Genomic DNA, 9,021 nt, shown 5'->3' with positions numbered 1-9,021 from the left:
GTGTGTTATTTCTGTTATTTCATTGAGTACTATGTGTGCTAGCAAGTCGATCCAGGGAACTAGCACGGTAAGCACAGAGACTTCGACTCTTACCGAGTTGGGTCGCTACAAGATGGTATTAGAGCACACATTGACTGTAGGACGCGACCCCTAGAAATGGAGAAAAGCCATAGGATAAAAACTATAGTTTTCATTTTCCATATATATCCTTTGGTCTCGTACCTTCTCTGCTTCAATACTAATTTCTTCTCTTTTTCAAAATTTAGATGTCTTCTGCCCTTGTTGAGTTCGAGCAGCCCGACGAGACCATGCCCTTTGGAAGGCAGCTGGTGAAGATCACGAAGCACCTAAAGATTGGGCTTCGCACATTCACTGGAACCTTCACAGCCACCCTGCCCGAGGAGACACGTTGGAGGATCGATGCTCATATCCCCGGACGCATCCTCGGAAACCGCACCAAGCCCATTGATTTCCATGTGGATACCACAACATGGGGCTTGGGCAGGGGTATCGCTGCTCACATTGCTCTCGGACGCATTTGGGAGGTGTATGACGAAGACCTCAAGAGGACCTCCTTCGTGATGTACGGACACCGCGACGCAAATGGAGATGTGGTGCATACCCTGGAGGACGAGACGATAGCATCCCATATCCAGGACATGGAGGAGCACATTCGTATGATGGAGCTGGAGCTGTCCGACAACATGGTCGTCATCAAGAACCTCATGACTCGCAAGGCCGAGCTAGAGGAGGAGCTCCAGGACGCTCGCATTGAGCACGAAGGAGAGCTGGACGCACTGCTGGAGAAGATAGACGACATGAAGCTTGAGCTCGAGGAGTCCGAGGAGAAGCTGGGTGAGGGAGAAAACATCCAGGAGGATCACTCGTATGGTGCCTATGTCAGCCAGGAGAGAAACCAAAATGATGAGCTCGGAGATGACGGCATGGAGAGCGATGCAAGGACACCCGATGTCGACATGGTTGACTGGTCCTCATCTGATGAGAGTTAGATTTTATACCACCATGAGAGTTTAGAAATTCGATTTCGTTATCCGATTAGTTTTATTTCATTTGTAAGACCTTGTCAAATCTTGTGACATGGCTTACCTTAGGTTTGATTATTCATGTGAACCTCTTTGTTTGAAATTGAATTGGAGTGATTTGAAGTTTTATTGCTATCATGTGCATATGGGTAGTGTGATTTTACTCTCTAGGCCTTGTTCTATTCTAACTCCTCATCCACTCTGAAACCCATCAGATGCCTCCAAGACGTGACCACGGATTCAATTTTCCGCCGGAGCTTACGCAATTGATCCAACAACAGAATGCTCTTATGCAGATGCTCATTCAGAACCAGAACCAGAACCAGAACCAGAACAAAAACAACAACAACAACAACAACAACAACAACAACAACAACAACAACAACCCACCGCCGCCACCCCTGGTTGACAGTCTTACCCGTTTTCTAAGGCTGAACCCACCCGTGTTCTCCAGCAGCACAGAGCCGATCGTCGCAGATGACTGGCTCCGCAAGATAGGAAGGGAGCTAGCCACGGCAGGATGCAATGATGCGGAGAAGGTGAAGTTTGCTGCCCACCAGCTGGATGGACCGGCAGCTGCTTGGTTGGAGAACTACACCACCACATACCCCATGGAGAATGTGACTTGGGATCAGTTCCAGCGGGCGTTCCGCACTGCTCATGTTTTAGCTGGAGCCATGAGTCTGAAGAAGAAGGAGTTCTGCAGCTTGCGCCAGGGAGGACGGACGGTATCTCAGTATGTTGATGAGTTTAGTAAGTTGGCCCGTTACGCCCCAGAGGACGTGGCCACCGATGCAGCCAAGCAGGAGAAGTTTCTGGAGGGACTGAATGATGAGTTGGGAGTTCATTTGACTGTGGCAACATTTTCGGACTATCAGGAGCTGGTTGATAAGGCTATCATTCTTGAAGGCAAGCACCAGCAGATGGAGATTTGTAAGAGGAAGTACGGTCATGGGAAGTATAACTCGGGAGTTCAACAGAAACCCCGCTAGAGCCCGTACTCAGGGAGTTCTGGATCAGGCACTAGCAAGTTTGGAGGCAATCACCATAACCATGGGGGCCACATTCATCATGGAGGGAATGGACACAACCACCATGGTCACAAGCAGGGCAATGGTAATGGAGGAAATGGCAATCAACAGCATTTCAATTCTTCCACACCGATGAAGAAGGACCTGAGTCACATCACCTGCTTCAAGTGCAAGAAGACAGGTCACTACTCCAATGAGTGCCCTGAGGCACAGAATGGAAATGGAAATGGCAATGGGAATTCTGCAGGCAAGAAGCCCAATCCTTTCACTAAGGGACATGTGAATCATGTCAATGTGGAAGAGGTTTATGAGCAGCCTGACGCAGTGATTGGTAAGTTCTTGGTTAATTCATTTCCAGCACTCATTCTTTTTGACACTGGTGCATCGCATTCATTCATATCAAGGGGATTTGTGGATAAACATAAGTTGCCTACCATAGCTCTTAAGGCACCCATTCTAGTGAGTTCCCCAGGAGCCGAGTCTATGGCTAGTCAGGGATGTTTCCAATTGCCTTTGAACATAGGGGGACATGTTTTTCCCACAGATATGATTATACTAGAATCGCAAGGGTTGGATGTAATCCTAGGGATGGATTGGATGTCCAAGTATGAGGGAAACATTGATTGTGCTAGTAGATCGATTTTTCTCACCACCCCGGAGAAGAAGAGGATCAAGTACGTATCCAGGCTTAAGCCTAAGAGGACTCAGGTGAACTCTCTTACGGGAGTTGTCCAGGAAGAAGTACCAGTGGTGAAGGATTATCCCGATGTATTTCCGGATGAGTTACCGGGTATGCCGCCAGATCGGGAGATTGAGTTTTTGATTGAGTTGCTGCCAGGCACAGGGCCTATCTCCAAGAGGCCGTATCGAATGTCTGCTAATGATTTGGAGGAAGTCAAGAAACAAATTAAGGAGTTACTAGAGAAATGGTATATTCGCCCGAGTTCATCACCTTGGGGAGCCCCAGTACTTTTAGTGGAGAAGAAGGATGGAACCTTGAGAATGTGTGTGGATTACCGCTCTTTGAATGAGGTGACCATCAAGAACAAGTATCCCCTACCGATGATCAATGACTTGTTTGACCAGCTAGAAGGAGCTAGTGTTTTCTCCAAGATTGATCTTCGATCAGGTTATCACCAGTTGAAGATTCGTGAGAAGGATATACCCAAGACAGCTTTTACCACAAGGTATGGGCTTTATGAGTATACAGTCATGTCCTTTGGTTTGACTAATGCCCCTGCCTATTTTATGAACATGATGAAAAAAGTATTCATGGAGTTCCTGGATAAGTTTGTTGTGGTATTCATTGATGACATATTGGTTTACTCCAAGAATGAGGAGGAACACGCTGAACGTCTGCGCTTAGTTTTGGAGAAGCTCATAGAACATCAACTTTATGCCAAGTTTAGCAAGTGTGAGTTTTGGCTGAAGGAAGTCAGATTCCTTGGACATGTAGTGTCAGGTGAAGGGATTGCAGTGGACCCTACCAAGGTAGAGTCAGTCACGGAATGGAATGCACCCACCACAGTTGGCGAGATTCATAGTTTTCTTGGGCTTGCAGGATATTACCGGAGATTTATTGAAAATTTCTCCAAGATTGCCAGACCCATGACAACATTGTTGAAAAAAGACACCAAGTTCGTTTGGACGGACGAGTGTGAAGCCAGCTTTCAAGAGTTGAAGAAGCATTTGGTTACAGCCCCAGTGTTAGTCCTGCCTGACGTACACAAGGACTTTCAGGTGTACTGTGATGCTTCATGTCAGGGACTTGGAGGTGTTCTTATGCAAGAGGGGAAAGTTGTAGCTTATGCTTCACGACAGCTTCGACCTCATGAGTTGAACTATGCCACACATGATTTGGAGTTGGCAGCTGTAGTGCATGCACTCAAGACATGGAGACACTATCTTATTGGGAATCGTTGTGATGTTTACATGGATCACAAGAGTTTGAAGTATATCTTCATGCAGAAAGAGTTGAATCTCAGGAAAAGGAGATGGTTGGAACTTATAAAGGATTATGACATGAGTTTGCATTATCATCCAGGAAAAGCCAACGTTGTGGCAAATGCTTTGAGCCGTAAGAGTTATGTTAATACCCTTACAGCAGGAGGTTTACCTCAGGAGTTATGTGATGAGCTTAGAGACCTTCAATTGGAAATAGTTCCAAGAGGTTATGTTGCCGCACTCGAGGTGCAATCCACCTTGTTGGTAAGAATCAGAGAAGCCCAGAAGTTGGACCAAGGTATTGCTGAGATCAAATAAATGATGAGCAAAGGGAAAGCAGAAGGATTCCGTGAGGATGAACATGGAACCATATGGTTTGAGCAACGGATTTGTGTACCCAATGACCCAGAGATCAGGAAGTTAATTCTTCAGGAGGCTCACGACTCACCATATTTGATACACCAGGCAATACCAAGATGTATTTGGACTTGTAGGAAAGTTTTTGGTGGGCCGGTATGAAGCGAGAAATTGCCGAGTATGTGGCAATATGTGATGTATGTCAGAGAGTAAAGGCAGAACATCAGAAACCAGCAGGATTACTTCAGCCGTTGCCAATACCTGATTGGAAATGGGATAAACTTGGTATGGACTTCATCATGGGGTTACCCAGGACCCGTTCGGGTTATGATTCCATTTGGGTGATAGTGGATCGTTTGACCAAGGTTGCTCACTTCATTCAAGTGAAGACCACCTATACAAGTGCTAAGCTAGCAAAGATATATATGACCAGGATCGTATGTCTGCATGGTGTTCCAAGGAGCATCGTATCAGATAGAGGAACACAGTTTACCTCCAAGTTTTGGAAACAGTTACATGAAACTTTGGGTACCAGGCTAGAGTTCAGTACAGCCTCCCACCCACAGACTGATGGGCAGACAGAGAGTCAATCAGATTCTAGAGGACATGTTGAGAGCATGTGCACTAGACTATGGGTCTAGTTGGGATGATAACTTACCCTACGTAGAGTTCTCATACAACAATAGCTACCAAGCCAGTTTGCAGATGGCCCCTTTTGAGGCATTGTATGGAAGGAAATGCAGGACACCTTTGATGTGGGATGAAGTTGGAGATTGCAAGTTGTTTGGACCTGACTTGATCAGGGATTCTGAGGAGAAGGTCAAATTGATTCGTGACAGACTTAAGATAGCCCAGTCAAGGCAGAAAAGTTATGCCGATGCTAAACACAAGGAAGTGATCTATGAAGTGGGAGATAGAGCATATCTTTGAGTGTCTCCACTTCGAGGTATTAAAAGATTTGGAGTCAAAGGGAAGTTAGCACCACGATATGTGGGACCATACAAAGTTCTGGAACGTAGAGGAGAGGTTGCATACCAGTTGGAATTACCAGAGGATTTGTCGGGAGTTCATGATGTGTTTCATGTTTCCCAGCTGAAGAAGTGTCATGCAGAGATGGCGGACATTCCTTTGAGAGATACAGTGCCACTGGAGGCAATTCAGTTGGAGAATGATCTGACTTATGAGGAGAAGCCTATTAAGATTCTTGAGACTGCAGAGAGAATCACTCGTACCAAGATCATCAAGTTCTGCAAAGTTCAGTAGAGTCACCATACCAAGGAGGAAGGGACTTGGGAACGAGAGGAAGATCTTAGGCAGGACCATCCGCACCTTTTTGCTGGCCAACCCGAATCTCGAGGACGAGATTCATCTTAAGGGGGGTTGTTTTGTAACATCCCAATTTTTATTAATTTGGATGTTAATAGAATCATTCAATGCATATCATATTTCTTTGCGTTTTGGAGTTTTTGAAATATTCAAATAATAGTTTTCCACCCGAGAAAAAACAAATGAGAGGGGATAAGATGACTTCCTCAAAATATAAAAAGTGTGGGAAATTTTATTTTGAATATTACTTTAAGTTTTGGAGTTGTTTGGTATTTATTTTATTGGCAAAGAGTGCATTAGTTGCATTAGGAAAACTATTTTCAAAATGTTATGTGCTTAAGTTAATGTTCATTAGGCTCTAAATATTACGTAGTTATTTTAGAAATTTATTTGGTGTTTTTAGAAATTCTTTTGAATTAGTTATGAGCACTTTAGTCTCCAAAAGAAACACGCACGCACACACTCACCGTAGCCTGGACCGAAACTGGGTTCGGCCCAGGAGCGCCCCAACCGGCCCAGTTGGCCATTTGGCCCAAGGCCAGCTATAACACCCTCTATGCGACTATCTCTCCCACGTCTCGAGGCACGACTTAGAGGCATAATCGCATTGAAGGCATATGTCGCAAGTTAGGCAATCTTCACAACATCCCATGTAATATAGATAATAAAAGGGGAGATAACATAGTTGGCTTACACTCGCCACGTCAATAAAGTACATAAAATAGCATTACATCATTCAACACTCATGGCCCGACTACGGCGCCAAAATAAAAGATAAGCCAACATGCGACACGGTCCCGATCACCCCCAACAGGGCACCACTACTGATCCTCAGGAAAGGAAACATAGTATCGTTGAGAGTCCTCGTCAAACTACCACTTGAGCTCGAGCGCGTCACCTGGAGCGGAATCGTCTGGCCCTGCATCTGGTTTAATAGTAATCTATGAGCCACAAGGACTCAGCAATCTCGCACCCTCGCGATCAAGACTATTTAAGCTCAAAGGTAAGGCAAGGTAAATATGTGGAGCTGCAGCAAGCGACTAGCAAATATGGTGGCTATCCTGTTCGCAAAAGAGAGCGAGAAGAGGAGGCAAAGCGCGAGCGAGAAACTAGAGGGCAACCTGCGCAAGCATTACTCCAACACCGTGTCCACTTCTCGGACTCCGCCGAGAAGAGGCCATCACGGTAACACACTCAGTTGATTCATTTTAATTAAGTTAAGGTTTAAGTTATCTACAACCGGACATTAACAAATTCCCATCTGCCCATAACCGCGGGCACGGCTCTTGAAAGTTCAAATCCCTGCAGGGGAGTCCCAACTTACCCCATGACAAGCTCTCACGGTCAACGAAGGAATAGACCTCCTCCCGAGACGTTCCGATCAAACTCGGTATCCCGATTCTTTAAGACAACTCCAACAGTGGTAAAACAAGTCCAGCAACACCACCCGCTGTGCCAAAAAATCCCGATAGGAGCAGCACATATCTCGTTCTCAGGGCACACCGGATAAGCTAAGCGTACGGGAGCCAACATAACCCAAGTTGCCAAGGGACGGCCCCGCACGGTGCTCTAGGTTGGACCAACACTCAGAGGAGCACTGGCCCGGGGGGGTTTTAAAATAAGATGACCCTTGAGTCCGCAAAACCCAAGGGAAAAGGCTAGGTGGCAAATGGTAAAACCAAGGTTGGGCATTGCTGGAGGAGTTTTATTCAAGGCGGACTGTCAAGGGGTTCCCATTATAACCCAACCGCGTAAGGAACGCAAAATCCGGGAACATAACACCGATATGACGGAAACTAGGGCGGCAAGAGTGGAACAAAACACTAGGCAAGAGGCTGAGCCTTCCACCCTTTACCAAGTATATAGATGCATTATGATAACAAGATAATATAATGATATCCCAACAAGTAAATAATGTTCCAACAAGGAACGGCCTCCAATCTTCACCTGCAACTAGCAACGCTATAAGAGGGGCTGAGCAAAGCGGTAACATAGCCAATCAACGGTTTGCTAGGACATGGTGGGTTAGAGGTTTGACATGGCAATTTGGGAGGCTTGAAAGCAAGTGGTAGGCATCGTAGCATTGGCATAGGAAAAGAGCAAGCATCTAGCATAGCAAAGATAGTACTGATTTCGAGGGTATGATCATCTTGCCTGCAAAGTTGTCAGAGTTGACTGGATCCTCGAAAGAAAACTCAACGGGCTCCTCGTTAGCGAACTCGTCTCCCAGCTCTACCCAAACAAGACAAACAAGCAAACGGAACACAATCAACCATGTGCAAAGCTCAAACAATATGATGCAAAGATGATATGCTATGCGGGATGCGATGCGGGATGCATATGCAAGATGTGACAAGGAATGCATGAACCTGGCCTCAACTTGGAAATCCAAGTGTGCCACTGGAAATATGAGATGAAATCGCTTGAAAACGATATAAAGAACGCCGAAATCGGAGTTACGGTTTGGAAATGGCAAGCAATTCAAATATGACCACGTTCTACGATTTACAGCAAGTAGCCATCTAAATGCAACAAGATGAACATGCTACAGCACCCAAACATGGCAGGGATGCATTCAAGATGCTTAACAAAAGTCTAGCACTGAGCTACGGCCAATTCATCCTTTAACAGGTTCAAACAAGCATGGCAAAAATGCATATGGTAAACAGATCTCAGACTTAGTGAAATTAACACTTGTCTGGAATTTCAGATCAGGTAGCACACTTCGGAGCAACAAAACTATATGCTACAGGACCTGAACATGGCAAAGTAAAGCACGACATGGAGCTACTCAAAGAACTTAACAAAAGTCCCTTAGTGACCTTGAGCCGAAAGGGATCAGAAAATACAATTGCAAGCATGTGAACATGGCAAACACATAATCAGTTCTCAGACTTAGTGAAAATGGTAACATGCTGAAAACAAGTATCAAGTAGGCATGTTTACGAGCTCGATGCACTCACTATGGAGCAAGTCGTGACAAGTTAAGCATACATCCATCAAGAATACAGAAAATTCAAGCTATACATGGCAAGAACAATAGCATAGCATGCACGGATCAACTACAACATCCTCGGCAAAATCACTAACAAGTAGACAATCTGCCCAGATTCACGAAGTAGCAAAAGTAGAGCTCGATTGACTCAAGCTAGGTTGCTCCATAATTGCAAACAAAGACATGGATGGATAGAGCACTACAAGATTAACAAAACATCCTTACTGATCATCCTCAAAAGAGGCACAGATCAGTAGGAAACAACATGAACATATGGCAACATGAGATAAACAGCTCAAGGACTTGGTGGAATTGCTAAGTCCTT

This window comes from Triticum dicoccoides, chromosome 4A, assembly GCF_002162155.2.
Source record: "Triticum dicoccoides isolate Atlit2015 ecotype Zavitan chromosome 4A, WEW_v2.0, whole genome shotgun sequence".
In the NCBI taxonomy this organism is placed as follows: Eukaryota; Viridiplantae; Streptophyta; class Magnoliopsida; order Poales; family Poaceae; genus Triticum; species Triticum dicoccoides.
This window is presented reverse-complemented; position numbering follows the sequence as displayed.